At 38.5% G+C, this 22,200-nt stretch overlaps 1 protein-coding gene across 3 annotated transcripts in view; it reads right to left on the bottom strand.

The window, feature by feature from the left end:
* LOC106080428 (uncharacterized) overlaps positions 1 to 22,200 on the bottom strand; it is a 305,401-nt gene that overhangs the window by 181,310 nt on the left and 101,891 nt on the right. The window contains exon 1 of one of the 3 annotated variants that reach the window (XM_059362378.1): positions 8,978 to 8,992. The exons of the other annotated variants lie outside the window; for them this stretch is intronic. The gene's annotated coding sequence lies outside the window, so the exon portion shown is untranslated. Of the gene's footprint in view, positions 1 to 8,977; positions 8,993 to 22,200 lie in introns of those variants that run through there. 3 annotated transcript variants of the gene reach the window in all.

Below are 22,200 nucleotides of genomic sequence, written 5' to 3'. Positions count from 1 at the left end.
CGTCGTGCAAAATTTCATTGCAATCGGATAAGAATTGCGCACTCTAGATGCTCAAGAAGTCAAGACCCAAGATCGGTTTATATGGCAGCTATATCAAAACATGGACCGATTTAAACCACACTTAGCGCAGTTGTTGGAAGTGATACCAAAACACCACGTGCAAGATTTCATCCAAATCGGACCAGAATTGCGCACTCAAGAAGTCAAGGCCCAAGATCGGTTTATATGACAGTTACGGACGGACAGACGGACATGGCTAGAGCGACATAAAATGTCACGACGATCAAAAATATATATACTTTATGGGGTCTTAGACGAATATTTCGCGTAGTTACAAACAGAACGAACATCGATAGTGCCATCGATATTTTGCCATCACTACTGGTAAGCGGTAAGCAATAGCGACATAGTTCGATTTAATTTTATCTACTTAAATTTTTATTCGCAAATCACTCATAATTTAAGAAATAATATACCCATTGTCATATAAATTATGAATGATTTAAAAGAAGCTATGATTTCGTCCTTGTGTACTCAGTGTAGCATACTTTTTCTTCTTTTTTCGGGCTGCCTACGTCTCTTCCTTAATGTCAACATGTCCCGTCATAAACATTCTTGAGATTATCTTGGTGACATTTAATAGAGACAAAATATTTACTACAAAATTGAAAAGCATCAGAGGAGCCAAGGAAGAACCAATGAACGAACGGACCAACGAAGACAAACTTAATTAAATCTGATTACTTGGATTGCTTGTGTTTGAAGTTCAGCATTTCGTTCTTCTTCGGAGGGCTGTTTTTTTCCACTTTGTCTCAAATTAAAATGAGCAAAAAATCTGATTTTCGAATACAATCATAATTTGAGTCTGTTAAAGGGAGCGGAGCAGCAATACTGACAAAGAAACCCATCGCGAGAGAACAGCGGAGAATTCTGCCCACAAAAATATGAAAGAAAAAACATTTAAAATTACCACTTGTCTTTGATCGTAAATCATGACTTTAAGCTAAAGGCGACATGACTCCTGTCAGGCCAAAATGGCTATGCTAGCAAGGCGAAAAGAGAATATGCCAGAGCAAAGTCCGCCACTGAAGAACCTCCTCTACCACTATCACCATAGCATGACTGCCATGAAGGACAACCAACCACCAACGATGACGATGCTGGGAACTAAAAAACAGTGAGTCTCCACTACACTACACTACACTACATACACATGGAACATAAGTAATTTGGCTGATGGGAGACAACAAAACAACGCACACACAACTACGGAAAAGATGAATGAACAAACGCGAATGAAGGAAGCGACATGAGAAGGAAGAAAAAACTCAAAACGAATGATTCAATTTAGAAGATATCTGCTCACAACAACAATGAATGGACGTAGCATCCAACCCCTCTAAACGAAAAAAACTGGCAGACACACTGTGTAAGCTTATCCCGGACAAGCATCGTTTTTTTTGGCCATTTTACTGCCACTATTTTTTCTTCTTTCCCTGATGTTGTTTTCAACATTTTTCGCCCCAACAAAAAAAATATATATCGGGCAAAAGATATTAGTCACCATTCATGTTCCACTATTTACTGCCAACCAGCACCGCCAGCCAGAACCAGCATAATAACAACGAATGCTATTCTTGCAGGGCCGCTCTCCGCTACGCTACAGTCGAAGAGGAAGGAAATGTGCTAAGAAGGATAAGCCAAAGTAAAGTACAAATTTTGGGCCAATTAAAGAGCTCAAAAAACTGTTATCGATGTCGTATTTAGGCGTTTGAGCTATAAGGCTTTCAAAATGCTGGCAATGGAGATTGGCGTAGGTTTGTTGGACCAAATATGTGTTAGTACTATTTTGTTTTGCAAAATATTTAGTCTTATCGAGCAAAATGTTGCTAAATTTTCCTAAGTTACAGCAAAAAAGTTGGACAGTCTTGTTTTTGCAAATCTCAATCACTAATCGACATGATTGTCTCCAGATACAAACTGACTTAAATAGTTTACATTTCGGAAGATTCCATGGTGGTGGGTATTCTAGGTTCGAGCTGTTTAGATTCGTGCTCTGGTCTCAAATACCTTTCATTTGAGTGCCATATTGTCATTATTGGTTTGTATTCCATTTGGCTGGTGGCTCAGGAGATTGGGCGGCCCCCTAAATAAGGATACAAACTTCTGTATTTAAGTTATTATAAGCAAACTAAATTTTAATTTAATCGCCCTATCCATCTCTGAGATCTAGCGTCTTTTAAAATAGGGTAAATTAAAGTTTGGACTTTGCATCTACTTCATTCTCTTTGGCCCGACAGTGGATATCAGATTCATACTCCACTCTCCAAAAACCACATTGAAGCTACATATTGCTATAGTCGGTACATATTGGGTTGCCCAAAAAGTAATTGTCGGTAATATAGTAGTAATATAGTCGGCGTGTTGTGTTTCTGTAATTGCATTCTTTCTTCTGTCAGTTATCAGCTGTTACTTTTAGCTTGCTTTAGAAAAAAAGTGCGCGAAATTTTGTTTACATTTGTTGGTTTGGCGTCAATTTTAATATGGGTACCACATGTATTGAAAGAAATTCATTTAACAACCCGAATCAACGCTTGTGATATGCACCTTAAACGCAATGAGTTCGTTCCGTTTCTAAAACGAATCATAACTGGAGATGAAAAATGGATTGTTTAGAACAACGTTAGTCGAAAACGATTAGGGTCTAGCATGGTGAACCAGCTCAAACCACTTCAAAGGGTGATATCCACCAAAAGAAGGTTATGCTGTCTGTTTGGTGGGATTGGAAGGGTGTGGTATATTTTGAGCTGCTTCCAAGGAACCAAACGATTAATTCGGATATTTACTGTCAACAATTGGACAAATTGAATACAGCCATCAAGGAGAAGCGACCAGAATTGGTCAATCGTAAAGGTGTCATATTCCACCAGGACAACGCTAGACCGCACACATCTTTGGTCACTCGCCAAAAACTGAGAGAACTTGGCTGGGAACTTTTGATGCATCCACCATATAGCCCTGACCTTGCACCTTCGGACTACCATTTATTTCGATCTTTGCAGAACTTCTTAAATGGTACAATTTTCGGCAATGATGAGGCTATAAAATCGCACTTGGTTCAGTTTTTTGCAGATAAAGGCCAGAAGTTCTATGAGCGTGGAATACTAAATTTGACAGGAAGATGGCAAAAGGTTATCGAACAAAATGGCAATTATATATTTGATTAAAGTTCATTCCAAGTTTTATTAAAAATGCATTTACTTTCTTTTAAAACATCCGCAATTACTTTTTAGGCAACCCAATATATGTGGTTTAGGGGGAGTTTATGAGGTGAGGCGTTCCTGAAACACTTGGCCGTGAAACAGATACAGATTTCAGCCCCTTTTTGCCATAATCCTTAAATATGTCCAGTTTAAGTGGTATCCAGTGTGGGGCGACCAACCACACACTTAGCCCTAAAAAAATATCAGCTCTACTCTCAAATTTCTTTAATTTGAGCCCCAATTGGCATTGGTTTAGGGGAGTTTATAAGGTGACATTGTCTATCACCAAACATTTGGCCTCAAAATTGTATATCAAATTCGTTTTTTACTATCAAATACCTATTATTAATCGCCATAGTTGGCAACCATGATCGGTTTGAAGTGAGTTTAGAGGCGGACCCTGAATTTATATCAGCATAATGCTAGAGGTCGATTTTGCTTGATTCCCATAATGTCAAGCATTTCGAAGGAGGCTATCAAAATATTCAGGGCTACGGGTCTCGATCAGATTCACACTAATTAATTTTTATACCCACCACCGAAGGATAGGGGTATATTCATTTTGTCATTTTGTTTGCAACACATCGAAATATCCATTTCCGACCCTATAAGGTATTTATATTCTTGATCAGCGTAAAACTCTAAAACGATCTAACCTGTCCGTCCGTCTGTTTGCTGTCTGTTGAAATCACGCTACGGTCTTTAAAAATAGAGATATTGAGCTGAAACTTTGCACAGATTCTTTTTTTGTCCATAAGCAGGTTAAGTTCGAAGATGGGCTATAACGGACTATATCTTGATATAGCCCCCATATAGACCGATCCCCCGATTTAGGGTCTTAGGCCAATAAAAGCCACATTTATTATCCGATTTTGCTAAAATTTGGGACAGTGAGTTATGTTAGACCCTTCGACATCCTTCGTAAATTTGGCCCAGTCGTTCCAGATTTGGATATAGCTGCCATATAGACCGATCCTCCGATTTAGGGTCTTAGGCCAATAAAAGACACATTTTTTATCAGATTTTGCTGAAATTTTGAATAGTGAGTTGTCTTAGGGCCAAATTGACGAAGGAAGTCGAAGGGCCTAAGACAACTCACTATTCCAAATTTCAGCAAAATCTGATAAAAAATGTGTCTTTTATTGGCCTAAGACCCTAAATCGGAGGATCGGAGGATCGTTCCAGATTTGGATACAGCTGCCATATAGACCGATCCTCCGATTTAGGGTCTTAGGCCACTACAAGCCACAATTTTTATCTGATTTTGCTGAAATTTGGGACAGGGAGTTATGTTAGGCCCTTTGACATCCTTCATTAATTTGGCCCAGATCGGTCCAGATTTGGATATAGCTGCCATATAGACCGATCCTCCGATTTAGGGTCTTAGGCCCATAAAAGCAACATTTATTATCCGATTGTGCTGCAATTTGGGACGTGGAGTTGTGTTAGGTCCTTCGACATTATTCGTCAATTTGGCTCAGATCGGTCCAGATTTGGATATAGCTGCCATATAGACCGATCCTCCGATGTAGGGTCTTAAGCCCATAAAAGGCGCATTGATTGTCCGATGTCGCCGAAATTTTAGACAGTGAGTTAAGTTAAACCCCTTGACATACTTCTGCATTATGGCACAGATCGGAATGCATTATGGAATCCGATGTTGCCGAAATTTGGGACAGAGAGTTGAGTTAAGCCTCTCCACATATTTCTGCAATTTGGTCTAGATCGATCAAGATTTGAATTTAGCTGTCTTATAGACCAATATCTCGATTTAAAGTCTTGGCCCCAAAAAAGGCGCATTTATAATCCGATTTAACTGAAAATTGACACATTGACTTAAATTTTCGTCATCCATATTGTATATGAGCCAGATCGGTTTACTTTTAGATATAACTACTAAAAAGACCAATACTGTGTTATACATAACTGAACAATAACTAGATTTTTCATATAGTCGGCGTTGACAAATTTTTTCACAGCTTGTGACTCTGTAATTGCATTCTTTCTTCTGTCAGTTATCAGCTCTTACTTTTTGCTTGCTTTAGAAAAAAAGTGTAAAAAAAGTATATTTGATTAAAGTTCATTCTAAGTTTTATTAAAAATGCATTTACTTTCTTTTAAAAAAATCCGCAATTACTTTTTGGGATACCCAATACTTATTAGTATTTGGTCCAAATCCGATCATATTTCGATATATATTGCTATGGGACATAAGGTATGCATTTTTAACCGGATTTTGATTAAAGGTGGTTTACATATATACCCGAGGTGGTGGGTATCCTATGTTCGGCCGGCCGAACTCAACATCTTTTTACTTGTTTTTTATTGGTAATCTACATTCAAAATCATATTTTAAAGCGAGTACTTGGGATACCACATTCTTAAAGATACGCAGGTCCTCCTGCGTCCGTCCATCCCAATTTGAGGGTAAAAACTGTACTATACTACCAAAAACCTTTTATTTCTGTCCTATTCTATCCTGATTGGCCTTCATATATTATTTCATATTATTCATATATTATTTGTTATTCTTTTTTTTTTTTTGGTAGGAAAGGGGGAGGGGTATTGCCCTCTAGCACGTCCTTTCGTTTGAGTAAAATATATTCTCAGTCATCCTACATGACATTTTGGCGACGCTAAGAACCAAACGAAATTTATTTCAGTCTTCCATTGTCGCGATTTGGTTGGGTTTTCTGGGGGTGAGGGATCCGCCGAACACTTAGGGTGAAATTTGTATGCCAAGTTCGTACTCTACTCTTCAATACCTTTCGTTTGATACCCAAAATCGGTCAGCATGTCTCAATCGGTCCACATGTCCGTCCGGGTGGGTTTTTGGACGGGCCGTCCGCCAAGGTTATATGACCCCAAAATTGTATGTCAATTTAATGTTTTTGGGGTACCACAAGTCGACATGCAAATCATCTAATTCTGAACCAATATTGATTGATCTCGGCGGATGTATCCAGATAGATTATTAAAATTGCTGTATCAAAATTCGAGCAAAGCAAATATGTTCAAAATGTAGTAACTACGATTGACAAATGATAACAAATTATCCAAAATCTGACGATCAAATACAAGGGAGCTATATCTAAATATGAACCGATTTTGACCAAACTTTATGGATATTGTGGAATTCGTCGAGGAAAGCGTTGTACAAAATTCTGGGAAGATTGGCCAATAAATTGCGCTTGCAGTGGGTCTAGGAGTCCAAATCGGGGGATATATATGTGATAGATATATCTAAATCTGCACCGATTTATATGAAATTAACCAGTAATATCGGGAATCATAAGAAAATCCTTCCTGCCAAATTTCGAGATAATCGGTGGACAAATGATCATTTCATTGCTGTATTACTGCAAATCGGACGAACACATAAATGGGAGCTATATCCAAATCTGAACAGATTTTTATGAAATTTGCCAGTAATATTGAGAGTCATAAAAAAATCCTTCCTACTAAATTTTAAGAGATTCGGCGAAAAATTACCATTTTATTGCTGTATTACTTGAAATCGGACGAACATATATATGGAAGCTATATCCAAATCTGAACCGATTTTTTCCAATTTCAATAGGATTCATCTCTAGGTCGAAAAACATGCCCATATAAAATTTGAAGACGATTGGATGAAAATAGCGACCTATAGTTTGAACACAAATTAACATGGAAAGACGGACAGACAGACAGACGGACAGACAGACAGACGGACATAGCTAAATCGAATCAAAAGTGATCCTGAATCGATCGGTATACTTATCAATGGGTCTATATCTCTTCCTAAGTTGTAATACCCTGTACCACAGTAGTGGTGTAGGGTATACAAATCAATTTGTGTTTGTTTGTAGATTTGTTTGTTTGTTTGTGTACTCAGAAACGGCTGAACGGATTTTCTTGAGATTTTCACAGAAGGTGCATATTGGTCCCGTGGTAAAAATAGGGTACTTCATTTTTTGATATCTGAAGGGGGGCGGACCTTCACCCTTACCATGGACGGGTAGTAGTACCCTAAAAATAAACATTTGGTATCCAAATTTCGGATGGGGTACCTAGGGGGGCCGCCCCACCCCAAAACTTACCAAACATATATTTAGACCAACCACGACAATATGTGACTCAAGTGAAAGGTATTTAGGAAAAGAAAACGAATCTGATATCCAATTGTCGGATCAAGTGATAGGGGGACCACCCCAACCTCCAAAACACCCCTTAATCGGACAAATTTACCGACCATGGCATTATGGGACTCAAATGAAATATATTTGCGAGTAGAATACGAATCTGATATCCAAATGTGGGACCACGTTTCTGAGGGTCCACCCCTTCCCCAAAACACATCCCAAACAAGACTTATTTACTGACCATAGGAATATGGGGCTTAAATAAAAGGTATTTAAGTGTAGAATTCGAATCTGATATCCAAGTGTTTGGGGGGCCGCCTCTCCCCAAACACATTCCCCAAAGGGGACAAATTTACGACCGCAGCAATATGGGGCTCAAATGGAAGGTCTTTGGGTGTAGTGCACGAATCTGATATCAATATTCGGGAAAAGTGTCTATGGGGCCAACCCACCCCCACAGCACCACCCAAATAGGAAGTATTTGCTGACTATTGCAATATGAGGCTCAAATAAGAGGGTTTTTAGAGTAGAACACACACACACATATCTTATATATAAAAATCAATTTGTGTTTGTTTGTAGATTTGTTTGTTTGTATGTTTGTGTGTTCCTTATAGACTCAGAAACGGCTGTACCGATTTTCTTGAAATTTTCACAGATGGTGCATAATAATCCCGTGGTGAAAATAGGGTACTACATTTTTTGATATCTGAAATTGGAAATTGTTAGCTTTTTAGCTTTTTAAACTTAAATTTTTAATAATGCACATATAAATACATTCTATGAAAATTTTAACTTTCACAAAGTGAAGAATAACAGCACTTTGGATAAAGTTCAAAGAGAGAATTGAAAGAATAGAGTTCAAGGTAGTAAATATTTGGTTGTTAAATTGTTTTTCAATTACTGGTCTCATTAAAATGGAAAAAAGCAAACAAGGTTTTTTTGTCACAATTCAAAATGTCCTGGACATAGAATTGAACATACGACTAATTACCAGTTAAGAAGTCAAACTAATAGATAGATAGATAGATAGATCGGTGTTCTAAAAATGTTCAATTTCAATGTTCGATGTTCAAAATACAGAATTATTTAAATTCATAAATTTTAGCTTAAAGTTATATTTTCATTGAAACTCATCAACCTACCGCATTCAATTGCTTGCAAGGAAGAAAGAGAAAATACAAAATCATGTTTTATGGTTATTTATGTTTAGTTACAAAAAACTTTGAAAATGTGGGTCATGGTCATTGCAAACACAAATAGTTACTTGCTAATTATGCTAAATGAGCAATTCAGTCCACTGGCAAGAAGAAAAAAATAAGCAAAAAGAAACAAAACCAAATTGTTCTGCGAATGGGAGAAAGTAACAGCACAGAAAAAGGTCAAGTAAAATGCGAAACGAAAACAAAAAACAATTCCAGTGAAATACAATTTGTCTTCGTTAGAAGCTCCTTGAATAGGGAACTTGTGTATTTACAGAAATGTATCAAAACGTTAACCTTAATTAACTCTCCTGGATATTGAGTCATCTGTTACGTTAGCTTCATTTTTTTTAAATGATAAAGGAAGAATATTTAAATTAAAACTTACCAAAGGTTGCGTATTTTCTTTTTTAAACATTAAAAGGATGAACCCGTATTAAATTCTAAACTATTTGTGTTATAGTTTACCCAATTTTGGCCACCATAAATTATGTCACATCAATTGTTTTAAACTTTTGTTATAGGAACTTATAAACATAGAACTCTTGTCCCTGTGTAAAATCTACACACGTATATAAACTGCATGTGTGTGCTGATAAATTTAATCGTTTATGTGTTCTAAGCTCTTTTCTAACCACTAGCTATTATTGATCCACTACCCTTTTAATTCAAATTTAAATTGTTAAGATTATCATAAATATTAATGTAAACTTTTCCAAGCCATCACAATCTAGGAAAATAATGAAGCATAAATCAGGGCTTAATTGATCCCTCAAGGCTGGGTCGTGTTGTTGCCTTTTGGTTAGTTGCAACGTTGGGTTTCTGTGTGGCGCATGAGGTTTATTTTTATGGTATTAATTATTAATCATACGTGAACCTCACCCACGCAACGAGGTAATTAATACAAGCATGATGGGTATGACATTTGCCTTTTCTCAACCCTTTCGTTCTCAGCGTTCATTCAGGCATGTCTAACAAGGCCAGTTGAGAAAAGGTTCTTAAAAAGCGATTTCATTTTTAAGAATTTGAGATGATTACAAAGGACCGGGATATTTGATAAGGATGCCCAATGATTCGATGATGGTATAATGTTCAATTAATTATGAAAAACCTTAAAAACAACTGGTTACCAATTTGTTTAGAGGGTTCAAGAGTAAGTTACTACATTTTTATACCCACCACCGAAGGATGGGGGTATATTCATTTTGTCATTCCGTTTGCAACACATCGAAATATCCATTTCCGACCCTATAAAGTATATAAAAATCTAAGACGATCTAGACATATCCGCCCGTCTGTCCGTCTGTCTGCTGAAATCACGCTACAGTCTTTAAAATTAGAGATATTGAGCTGAAACTTTGCACAGATTCTTTTTTTTCCATAAGAAGGTTAAGTTCGAAGATGGGCTATATCGGAGTATATCATGATATAGCCCCCATATAGACCCATCCTCCGATTTAGGGTCCTAGGCCCATAAAAGACACATTTATTATCCGATTTCGCTGAAATTTTTGACAGTGAGTTGTGTTAGGTCCTCCTTCATCCTTTGCCAATTTGGCTCAGATCGGTACAGATTTGGATATAGCTGCCATATAGAGCGATCCTCCGATTTAGGGTCTTAGGCCCATAAAAGTCACATATTTTATCCGATCTCGCTAAAATTTAGGACACTGAGTTAATTTAAGACCCTCGACATACTTCTGCAACATGGCATAGATCGGTCCAGATTTGGATATAGCTACAGGATCGCTCTGATCCTCCGATTTAGGGTCTAATGCCCATAAAAGCCACATTTATTATCCGATTTCGCTGAAATTCAGGACAGTGAGTTGTGTTAGCCCCTTTGACATCCTTCGTCAATTTGGTTTAGATCGGTCCAGATTTGATAGCTGCCATATAGACCGATCCTCCGATATAGGGTCTTAGGCCCATAACAGCCACATTTATTATACGATTTTGATGAAATTTGGGACAGTACGTTGTGTTAGGCCCGTCGACACCCTTCGTTAAACTGGCTCAGATCGGTGTAGATTTGGATATAGCTGCCATATAGACCGATCCTCCGATTTAGGGTCTTAGGCCCATAAAAGGCGCATTTATTGTCCGATTTTGCTGAAATTTGAGTGAGTGAGTTGTGTTAGGCTCTTCGACATTTTTCTGCAACTGCAACTAAATCGGTCCAGATTTTGATATAGCTGCCATGTAGAACGATATATTGTTTTAAAGTCTTGGCCCCATTAAAGGCGCATATATATTATCCGAATTCACTTAAATGTGACACAGTGACTTATGTTAGGCTTTTCGGCATCCATGTCGTATATGGTTCAGATCGGTTTATTGTTGGATATAGTTACTGTACTTATTAGTATTTGGTCCAAGTCAGAACATATTTCGATATATCTGCTATGGGACATAAGGTATGCGATTTTCACCGGATTTTGATGAAAGGTGGTTTACATATATACCCGAGGTGGTGGGTATCCAAAGTATGGCCCGGCCGAACTTAACGCCTTTACTGGCTTATGTGTATGTCCATAGTGGCATGGCACCCTCTTTTGAACCTAACCTAACCTAACGTAACAAAATGAAAAGTTTGTTGCTTTGCTTAAGCTTTAAACAAACATTGTCGCTGAATAAGTCATTTAAATGTTGGTTTGGTGTCTGCTGCTCAGAGCTAGAAATTTACTTTCCTCCGTAATCAGTTTAACTTATTAAACGAATTTAGATTTCGCTATTTTCGGCAGCATTAGTAAACCATCTGTTTATCCAATGTCGAAATCGTGCTATTCTACAGGCTTCAAGACATCTAATGCTTCCCGCAATATTAAGTTTTGGCGTAAGATTAGGAACAAAGAAATTAGTATGCACCATAATCACTAAGTAAATTCTTGAAGTTCTTCGCCGCCTTCCTTGTGTTGGGTCGCCTTGCTTCTTGCGAGCACGTTGAATGTTTTGTCGGTTTTGGCCTTAATGCGAAATGACGGCAGCATATCTTCATTAACTTTAAAAAGGCAAAAACGAACGACGCAGAGTATAAACCGCACAACTTGGTGCTTTGCACAGGAAGCGGAAATGCATAAAACCCAAACCCAGGCCGAACCTCATCTCTAAGACGCAAAACTTTACGCAGAAAGCAAAATGATGAAAAGCACACTCCAGGTAATGAAGATCTCTCGCTGATGACTCGTTCGGGAGAAAGAAACCGTATGGGGTTCCTTCGCCTAATGGTAATCAAGGCAGTGTGGCTATGGTGGTTAAGGTATGACATTAGTGGCGCTAAATGACGATGTGTAGATGAGTGCCAGGCAGGCAGCCCAGACTGTCATACTTCCTCACAGTGCAGGTAGACAAGTACTTTTAATTGCCGCTGGCAGCTGCTGTTGTTATTGCTGTCGTTGTCATTTACAACGTCATTAGATTGTCCCTAGAAATTGATGGGGCTGATGAAGAGGACTACTCTACCACTTTGGCCCACAAATACCTAAACGTTGCGGTTCGTTTTGTTACTAAAACTGAACCCAAAAATGAATAATAATAACAGCAGCCACAATGACTTAAGCATGGGGGAAAACTCCATAGAACTCTGCCAGTAATTCTAAGTGAAGAAGTTATGGCTCAAAGGGATAATTTGTGGTTGAGCAAAAGCTTCAACAAAATGTTGCCTTAAATCGTCCCGATATGGGAATGCTTCGGATGGGGGCTGAGTAAAGTTTTGAATTACTTGATAAAAATATGAGGGACAATATACATTGTGGTAGGCAAATATTCTCAAGACATCGTCAAAGTTGAGAAACTAGAATCTTTGAATCTTGAAATAAATTTTCAATATTCACTACTTATGGTTAGTGTGGTAAATTTGCTTTCTCCATAACAGCTGATCGATTAAGTTGGTGAGGGTGGGAGATAGCCCAAACTAAAGGTGTTGTTTAATAGAGATGTGTACGATAATAAGAGTAAGAGTAAGAGATAATTTGGACTCATCCAAAGAGTTCGAAAAAAGCAATTTTAAAATAATTGTACCTTTTGGCCTAATACTGTTAAGTTCATATTTTACTTATGAGAAGTTTGAAGTAAACTAATACTTAAGAAATTGTTGATCTCAAAAAGTACATTTTAACTAATATTGAGGTTCTTAAATTTTTGGACTGTGGTATCACAGTGGACTAAAATGTCTGTATGAGACAACCGGCACGGTATAACTATGAACACCACGCAGGGTAGAAGTTTGAGCTCTGATTTGTATGGTGGTCATATGAAGTTATTAAGAGAAACTCAGCTGAGAGTTACCTGGCGCGTCCACAGATTGCAGATAGTGGAATGCTTGGTATAAGGAGTAGCTGGAGAGTCTCACTGAAAGTCCGGGCGGCACCGACCTTGTTTTTTTTGGAGCCTTTAAATAACTTATGGCCATTATGTTCCCGCTTCGATCGCTTATATGTAGTATAACTCCAATGACCCATTTTTTGGCCAAAAGTACAAATGGAGTTTTCACTTTTTTGGTTTTTCCAATAGAAAACAGTTTAAAAAGAAGATTAGCAATAGTTTTTATCAAAAATAGTAACAAATAATCAGTAAGGGGTATGTCCAATTTGAAAAGTTTCATACAAATTTCCTGCTTTTTATAAAAATAAATTACGCACTTAAACAATGCAAACAAGCAAAAAGGCGTTAAGTTCGGCCGGGCCGAACTTTGGATATCCACCACCTCGGGTATATATGTAAACCACATTTCATCAAAATCCGATGAAATTTGCATACCTTATGTCCAATAGCAGTTATATCGAAAAATTACCCGATTTGGACCAAATACTAATAACTACAAGTCAAATCTATTTAAAAATAAACCGATCTGAACCATATACAACATGGAAGCCTAACATAAGTCAATGTGTCAATTTTCAGTTATTTGGATTATAAATGCACCTTTTATGGAGCCAAGACTTTAAAACGAGATATCGGTCTACATGGCAGCTATATCCAAATCTGGACCGATTTGGGCCAAGTTACAAAAAAATGTCTAAGAGCCTAACACAACTTACTGTCCCTAATTTCTGCGCAATCGGAATCCGCCTTTTGTGTCGCCAAAACCTTTAAACGAGAGATCGGTCTATATGACAGCTATATCCAAATCTAGATCGATCTGAGTGAAATTGAAGAAGGATGTCGAAGGGCCCAAAGCAACTCACTGTCCCAAATCGAACAATAAATGAGCCTTTTATGGACCCAAAACCTAAAACCGAGAGATCGGGCTTTCGGACTACAAATACGCCTTTTTTTGGGCCTAAGACCCTAAATCGGAAGATCAGTCTATATGGCAGCTATATCCAAATTTAGATAGATCTGGGCTTAACTGACGAAGGCTATCAAAGGGCCTCACAAACCTCACTGTCCTAAATTTCATCAAAATCGGATAATAAATGTGGTTTTTATTGGCCTAAGACCCTAAATCGGAGGATCGGTCTATATGGTAGTTATAACCAAATCTGGACCGAAGGATGATAAACGGCCTTACACAACTCACTGTCCCAAATTTCACCAAAATCGGATAATAAATGTGGCTTTTATGGGCCTAAGACCCTAAATCGGAGGGTTGGTCCATATGGCAGCCATAACCAAATCTGGACCGATCTGGGCCAAATTACCGATGGATGTCAAAGGGCCTAACACAACTCACTGTCCCAAATTTCAGCAAAATCGGATAATAAATGTGGCTTTAAAGAGCCTAAGATCTTAAATCGGAGGAAAGATCTACATGGCAGATATATCCAAATCTGGTCCGATCCGAGACAAATTACCGAAGGAAGTCGAAGGGCCTAACAGAACTCACTTTCCCAAATTTTAGCAAAATCGGATAACAAATGTGGCTTTTATGGGCCTAAGACCATAAATCGGAGGATCGGGCTATATGGCAGCTATAATCAAATCTGAACCGATCTGAGCCAAATTACCGAAGGATGTCGAAGGGCCTAACACAACTTACTGTCCCAAATTTCAGCAAAATCGGATAATAAATGTGGCTTTTATTGGCTTAAGACCCTAAATCGGGGGATCGGTCTATATGGCAGCTATATCCAAATCTAGACCGATCTGAGCCATATTGACTAAGTATATCGAAGGGCCTAACACAATTCACTGTCCAAAATTTCAGCAAAATCGGATAAGAAATGTAGCCTTTATCGGCCTAAGACCCTAAATCGGAGGATGGGTCTATATGGCAGCTATAACCAAATCTGGACCGATCTAGACCATATTGACTAAGAGTGTCAAAAGGCCTAACACAACTCACTGTCCCAAATTTCAGCAAAATCGGATATTAAATGTGGCTTTTATGGGCCTTAGACCCTAAATCGGCGGATCGGTCTATATGGCAACTACACCTTAATCTGAGCCGATCTGGGTCAAATTCAAGAGAGATATCGAAGGGCCTTCCACAACTCACTGTCCTAAATTTCAGCAAAATTTAATAATAAATGTGGCTTTTATGGACCTATGACCCTAAATCGGCGGATCGGTCTATATGGGGGCTACATCAAGAAATAGTCCGATATACCCCATCTTCGAACTTAACCTGCTTATGGACAAAAAATAATCTGTTCGAAGTTTCAGCTCAATATCTCTATTTTTAAAGGCTGTGGCGTGATTTCAACAGACGGACGGACATGTCTAGATCGTCTTAGATTTGTACGCTGATCAAGAATATATGGACTTTATAGGGTCGGAAATGAATATTTCGATGTGTTGCAAACGAAGTGACAAAATAAATATATACCCATCCTTTGATGGTGGGTATAAAAATATTCAAAAATTTAAAAAAAAAAACCACAAAATATTAAGTGCTTCCACTCCGGAGTCGACTCTAAGTCTATGCTATCATGATTTTGCATGACTATGCAGTCCTGATCTTTCCTACCTTGGCTATACTGATGCTATGTGTACTCTATACACCCACAGAACAAATCAAGCGCTGCGTTGTCAAAATTGCGCAGATAAACCAAAAATGTTAATAAATCAACTACAGTTTTTTTGTGAACGAAACGTTCGCATTGGATCACAGCAGCTTACATTCTAACAACGTCTATGCACAGTTTTTTTAAATCTTACCAAAATGAATCATTCTTTTAATAGCATGACTAGCACCTTACCACATTACACCTCAGCCAGCTATGGTACAAACGATATTTTACGAGTCATTTCATAACGGTTGGTGCATGAAATCAACAACACGTGTTTACAAAATTATACAACGCATTTTCATGTAATGACACCATTGGTGAATGATTTAAACTTTTAATATGGTCACTTTCGATGATATATTTATAAACCGCCTTATTGCTATGCCCCTCGAATTTCATTAAATTTTAATTCCTCCTTTGCCACAGAGGACATGACAACGTCTTTTCAACCTCAACGGCAAAGCCCTCCAAATTGCTTGTGGTGAAGTGAAGCATCAGTAAGCAATTATCGCTTAGTTGTTTCGTAAAAGCTTCTACTTTTCTACTCCACCCTTGCGTTCCAGCTCTTTATCTATGCCTAGAATTCAGCTATAAGGCTATGGCTGTGAAGCAGAGTTATTAGAGGTATGTGCATGTAATGAGAGGAAAAAAATGCAGGAATAAGCAAGAAAAAACGACTAGAAAAGTAAACACCCATAATGAACCCGATGTTCTTGTATAGGACTGCAGCACAGCAACAACAATGTTCTGAGGTTGACGATGACGGCGACTAAGACAAAGTCTTTGCGGTAACACCTCTGAGAAATATCCACGGTTAAGAAAAAGTTTCAATGCTTAGCATAAAACTAAATTTTAAGGCAACAGCTGATGAAAGCCTCTGAGGCGAAAGAAGCAGACATGGACTAGTTTAAAATGGCCATCATCCAGTTAGTCATTGCGTCTGTCAGTTAGCCGGCATGGTTGTATGGTGTTCCATGTGTTCGTTTCACCTCCCCTTAAGATGTGTTCGTTCAGGCGTTCGTCCATCCGTTTGCTCTGTTCTAAAGTTTTAATTGCTTTTCGCTTGCCTGAGTCGTTTTATTTCTTACCGAAAGTAACGTAAAAATGGAAATAATGTGAATTTCTTCCGGGTACGTCATTTTCCGCTGTCTCGTATGGCGCGGTTGTGTTAACCAAGCCAGAGTGTAACGCTTTGTCTTCATATGCTATGCTATGCGGCAACAACTTCTTGGAGAAAATCGATGTAAACTTTAACACAAGAGGTGAAATTGTTTCTGACACTTAAACCCCCGAGTTAAGAACACCACATCGACAGGGGGGCCACAAGACCGCGCTGGGGAAATGCTCAAGCCACTGAATTGAAATATTGTAAGTAATCACCGGCAACAGCCTTCTGGCTCTGCTGGTGCACTGAAGCGTGATTGCTGGCCCCGCCACAACCCTTTTTGGGGCCAAAGGCGTTTGGGGACAGCATCTGCTGCAGCTGATTGTGTGGGTAATGGCTGGGTAACTGCATTAAGTTTTTAAACGATCATTAGCAACTCTGGCAGCCATAATTTTCCGCGAAGGTTGTGCCCCGGCCATGGATGCTGCAACTTTTCGCAAAGAGGCCGCAACTTATGGCCATGGAAAGCAATCCCCGAATGGTGCCCGCGTGTGTAAATGCAACATTGCTTGCAAACCTCTAACCCCAGTGAAATGCATTTTCACCACAGTTTGCAGCAAAAATGCAAATGTTCACTCAATAGAGCGGAAAAAAAAGAACTGCATGCAACAAAGGGGAACTAATGTGAATTGTGCAAAAAACAAAAACCAAAATGAAAAAACTGTAGTGAACTTTGAAAGCAAAAAAAAAAAAAAAAATATTATTACGAGGTTATTTAGTCGATTGTTTTAGAAAATCCCTAGAAAATAATTTTGTGCTTTGCTTTCAATAGCCTGCACACAATTACTCGTATCTAACCACGGCAAACAATTTGTTGATTAAAAGTTGTTTTGTTTTCTATTCCTTTCATTATTGTTATTGTTGATTGAACAAAATGTTTTGTGTTTATTAATACAATTATTCAATTACCACAATGGTTTTATAGTCGATGCCATAGATTCAACTTGGCAATATGGCACAGACACACATCCCCCAACACACACAATGTTTTGGATACTTTTCGAAAAGGGTGTTACCCAGTGTGACTAAGGATATTGGGAAAGTGAGTTAAGGGAAATGATTTCTAATCCTTATGCCTTTAGCGAGAATACCTTCTACAGTGAAGTACATGTATGATATTCAACTGCAGATAGGTCCTTAAATATGTAAACCAAACCTCATCAGGATTCCTAGCCTATATGAGCCTCAATAAAGTTGAACATTATCCAAAAACTCCGCTTGGGAAGAAAGGCATTAACATCTTCGAAACACAGCTCAGGCGAATACTTGATGCACGCGTGAAAAACAAGTAGTGGTCTACGAACCGGTAACACACCTTCAGAACCCACCATGCAGGAAACCGCATCTGCTGTGGTTAAAGCGCATTGCCCCCAGGGCAGCTACAAATTGGCCAAAGAACATCAGTCTGGACATATGAAAAACACAAATCATTGTTGTACAGAGAGGCCATTACAACTACATATAAATATATCCAACAAAAGGATTTTTACAGACTGTAACTCCTAGAGAGATACCATCCAACTAAATATAATCTATAAATTGGCTGGTACTATAATAGCAACTAGGTTTGGTCCCGGAAAGAAAGCACTAAGGGTGATCAGCCAGGATTCCGCCCTCATAGCAGTTGTGAAGGCCTGGAAAATTATCCGCAAATCATAACAGAAAAGTTCATTGAATCCTGGTTTATGGTACTTGTCGACTATAAAAAGCCGAACAGCGATATGGTCAGCCGAAAACCAAACAAATAAATTATATTAAAGGGATGTTAAACTAAACGTTCTTCACAAAGTCATGACTAACCAAGAATTCGAGACAAATGCCGGAAGGAAACAACGCTGTCCAGTAGAAGTCATTAACATGGGACGAAGTAGACCAAAGATGTTAAGAACATGCTCGAAGACAAAAAAAAAAAACAAGTAAAAGCGTGCTAAGTTCGGCCGGGTCGAATCTTTTATACACTCCACCATGGATCGCATTTGTCGAATTCTTTTGCCGGCATCTCTTCTTAGGCAAAAAAGGATATAAAAAAAGATTTGCTCTGCTATTAGAGTGATATCAAGATATGATCCGGTTTAGACCACAATTAAATTACATGTTGGAGACCTGTGTAAAATGTCAGCCAATTCGAATAAGAATTGCGCCCTTTGAGACTCAAGAAGTAGAATAGAGAGATCGATTTATATGGCAGCTGTATCGGGCTATCGACCGATTCAGACCATAATAAACACGTATGTTGATGGTCATGAGAGGATCTGTCGTAAAACATTTCAGGCAAATCGGATAATAATTGCGCACTCTAGAGGCTCAAGAAGTCAATATCTCAGATCGGTTTATATGGCAGCTATATCAGGTTATGAATCGATTTGAACCTTATTTGACACAGTTGTTGAGAGTAAGAATAAAATACGTCACGCAAAATTTCAGCCAAATCCAATAGGAATTGCGTAATCTATAAGCTCAAGAAGTCAAGACCCAAGATCGGTTTATATGACAGCTATATCGGGGTATGGACCGATTTGAACCATACTTGGCACAGTTGTTGGATATCATAATAAAATACATCGTGCAAAAATTCATTAAAATCGGATAAGAATTGCGCCCTCTAGAGGCTCAAGAAGTCAAGACCCAAGATCGGTTTATATGACAGCTATATCGGGTTATGGACCGATTTGAACCATACTTATCACAGTTGTTGAATATCATAACAAAACACGTCGTGCAAAATTTCATTCAAATCGGATAAGAATTGCGGCCTCTAGAGGCTCAAGAATTCAAGACCGAAGATCGGTTTATATGGCAGCTATATCAAAACGTTGACCGACATAACCCATTTACAATCGTAACCGACCTACACTAAAAAGAAGTATTTGTGCAAAATTTCAAGCGGCTAGCTTTACTCCTTCGGAAGTTAGCGTGCTTTCGACAGACAGAGGGACGGATGGACATGGCTAGATCTACATAAAATGTCGCGACGATCAAGAATATATATACTTTATGGGGTCTCAGACAAATATTTCGAGTAGTTACAAACAGAATGACGAAATTAGTATACCCCCCATCCTATGGTGGAGAGTATAAAACAAGTAAAAAGGCGTTAAGTTCGTCCGGGCCGAACTTTGGATACCCACCACCTCGGGTATATGTGTAAACCACTTTTCATCAAAATCCGGTGTAAATCGCATTCCTTATGTCCCATAGCAGTTATATCGAAATATATTCCGATTTTGAACAAATACTAATCGGTACAAGCCATTGTTCAATTGTGTATAACATTATATTGGTCTTTTTGGAAGCATTAACCACTGTATAATAAACCGATCTGAACCATATGCGACACGGATGTCGAAAAGCCTAACACAACGCATTGTCCCAAATTTCGGTGAAATCGGACAATAAATGCGACTTTTATGGTCCCAAAACCTTAAATCGAGAGATCGGTCTATATAACAGCTATACTCAAATCTGCACCGATCTGGTCCAAATTGAGAAAGACGTCGAAGAGCCTAACGTAACTCACTGTCTCAGATTTCGGCAAAATCGGACAATAAATGCGCCTTTTATGGCCCCAAAACCTAAAACCGAGAGATCGGTCTATATGGCAGCTATATCCAAATGTGGCCTAACACAACTCACTGTCTCGAATTTTAGCAAAATCGGCAAATAATTGTGGATTTTATGGGCCTAATAGCCTAAATCGGCGGATCGGTCTATATGGCAGCTATATCCAAATCTGGACCGATCTGGGCCAAACTAACGAAGGATGTCTAGGGACCTAACACAACTCACTGTCCCAAATTTCAGCAAAATGGGATAATAAATTGGGCTTAAGACCCTAAATCGGAGGATCGGTCTATATGGCAGCTATATCCAAATCTAGACCGATCCGGGCCAAATTAACGAAGGATATCGAAGGGCCTAAGACCCCAAATCGGCGGAAAGGTCTATATGGGGGCTATATCAAGATATAGCTTATGAACAAAAAAAGAATCTGTGCAGAGTTTCAGCTCAATATCTCTATTTTAAAAGACCGTGTCATGATTTCAAAAGACAGACTGACTTAGATTTTGACGCTGATCGATGTGTTGCAAACGGAATGACAAAATGAATATACCCCTATCCTTCGGTGGTGGGTATTAAAAAATGTGTCATATTCGGACATAATATAATATTATTCACGCCAAATGTAAGCCAACAACACCCTTTGTCAAATGGCTTTAATAGACTCATATGAGAAAACATTTCAAGGAAATGTGCACAAACGTTTTATGGTCCTAAGCATATATTGGCAATGAGTTTTTGTTACCACTGCATGATACAATTGTTGGCAAAAAAAAAATAAATGTTCACGTTTGCCACAGAAGTAAAGAGTGGGCAAAAAGGGCAACTATATAATGGGGGGGTGTGTTTACGGAAATCTTTCGGCAGACTGACGACAAGAATTGAAACAGAAACGACAACAACGAGAGCATTAACAAACACCCCTCAATTTGTTAAATGACAACAACAGATTCTTTGTTTGCTATCGCAAAGGAAAAACTAAAACGATAAGCTTTTCCACTTTGTTGCCATTTGCAGATATAAATTTCTTGGTGTTTTTGCATGGCATCACATAAGAGCAAAGCAACGACATTTATTGTGACTAGAGTAAAATTTTGGTAACATTTTAATTCTACTTTTCGTATACAGTTCTAAATATGTCTGCTTTTCGAGTTAATCAGTTTCCCAACAAAATAATAAATCAAAAAAGAAAAACAATTTCATATAAACCTAACCAAGCGATCAGCCGACATACATTTTCTATACCATCCACCATAGGATGGGGGTATACTAAATTCGTCATTCTGTTTCTAACACCTCGAAATATGCGTCTGAGACCCCTTAAAGTATATATATTCTTGATTGTCATGTAATTTCAAGTCGATCTAGCCATGTCCCTCCGTCCGTCCCTCCATCCTTCCGTCCATCCATCCGTCCGTCTGATATTGTCTGATTTTACTGAAACTTGGGTCAGTGATCTCGACATCTTTCATCAATACCTCGACATCTTTCATCAATATGACACAGATCATTCGATTTGGATATAGCTGCCATATAGACCGATCTCTCGATTTAAGGTTTTGGACCCATACAGGGCGCATTTATTGTCCGATGTCGCCGAAAGTTTTGACAATGAGTTGTGTTAGGCCCTTTGACATCTTTCTTTAATTTGGCCCAGATCGGTCCAGATTTGGATATAGCTGACATATAGACCGATCTCTCGATTTAAGGTTTTGGGCTCATGAAAAGCCCATTAATTGGGGACAATGAGTTAAGTTAACCTCCTCGACATATTTCCGCAATTTGGTCCAGATCGGTCTGGATTTATATCCAAATCTAGGCCATATAGACCGATCTCTCGATTTAAGGCTTTGGGCCCATAAAAGGCGCATTTATTGTCCGTTGTCGTCGATATTTGAGACAGTGAGTTGTGTTAGGCCCTTTGATATTCTTCTT

This window comes from Stomoxys calcitrans, chromosome 2 (assembly GCF_963082655.1).
Source record: "Stomoxys calcitrans chromosome 2, idStoCalc2.1, whole genome shotgun sequence".
NCBI classification, from domain to species: Eukaryota; Metazoa; Arthropoda; class Insecta; order Diptera; family Muscidae; genus Stomoxys; species Stomoxys calcitrans.
Note: the sequence above shows the minus strand (reverse complement) of the source record. Positions and strands in the feature narration are given on the sequence as shown.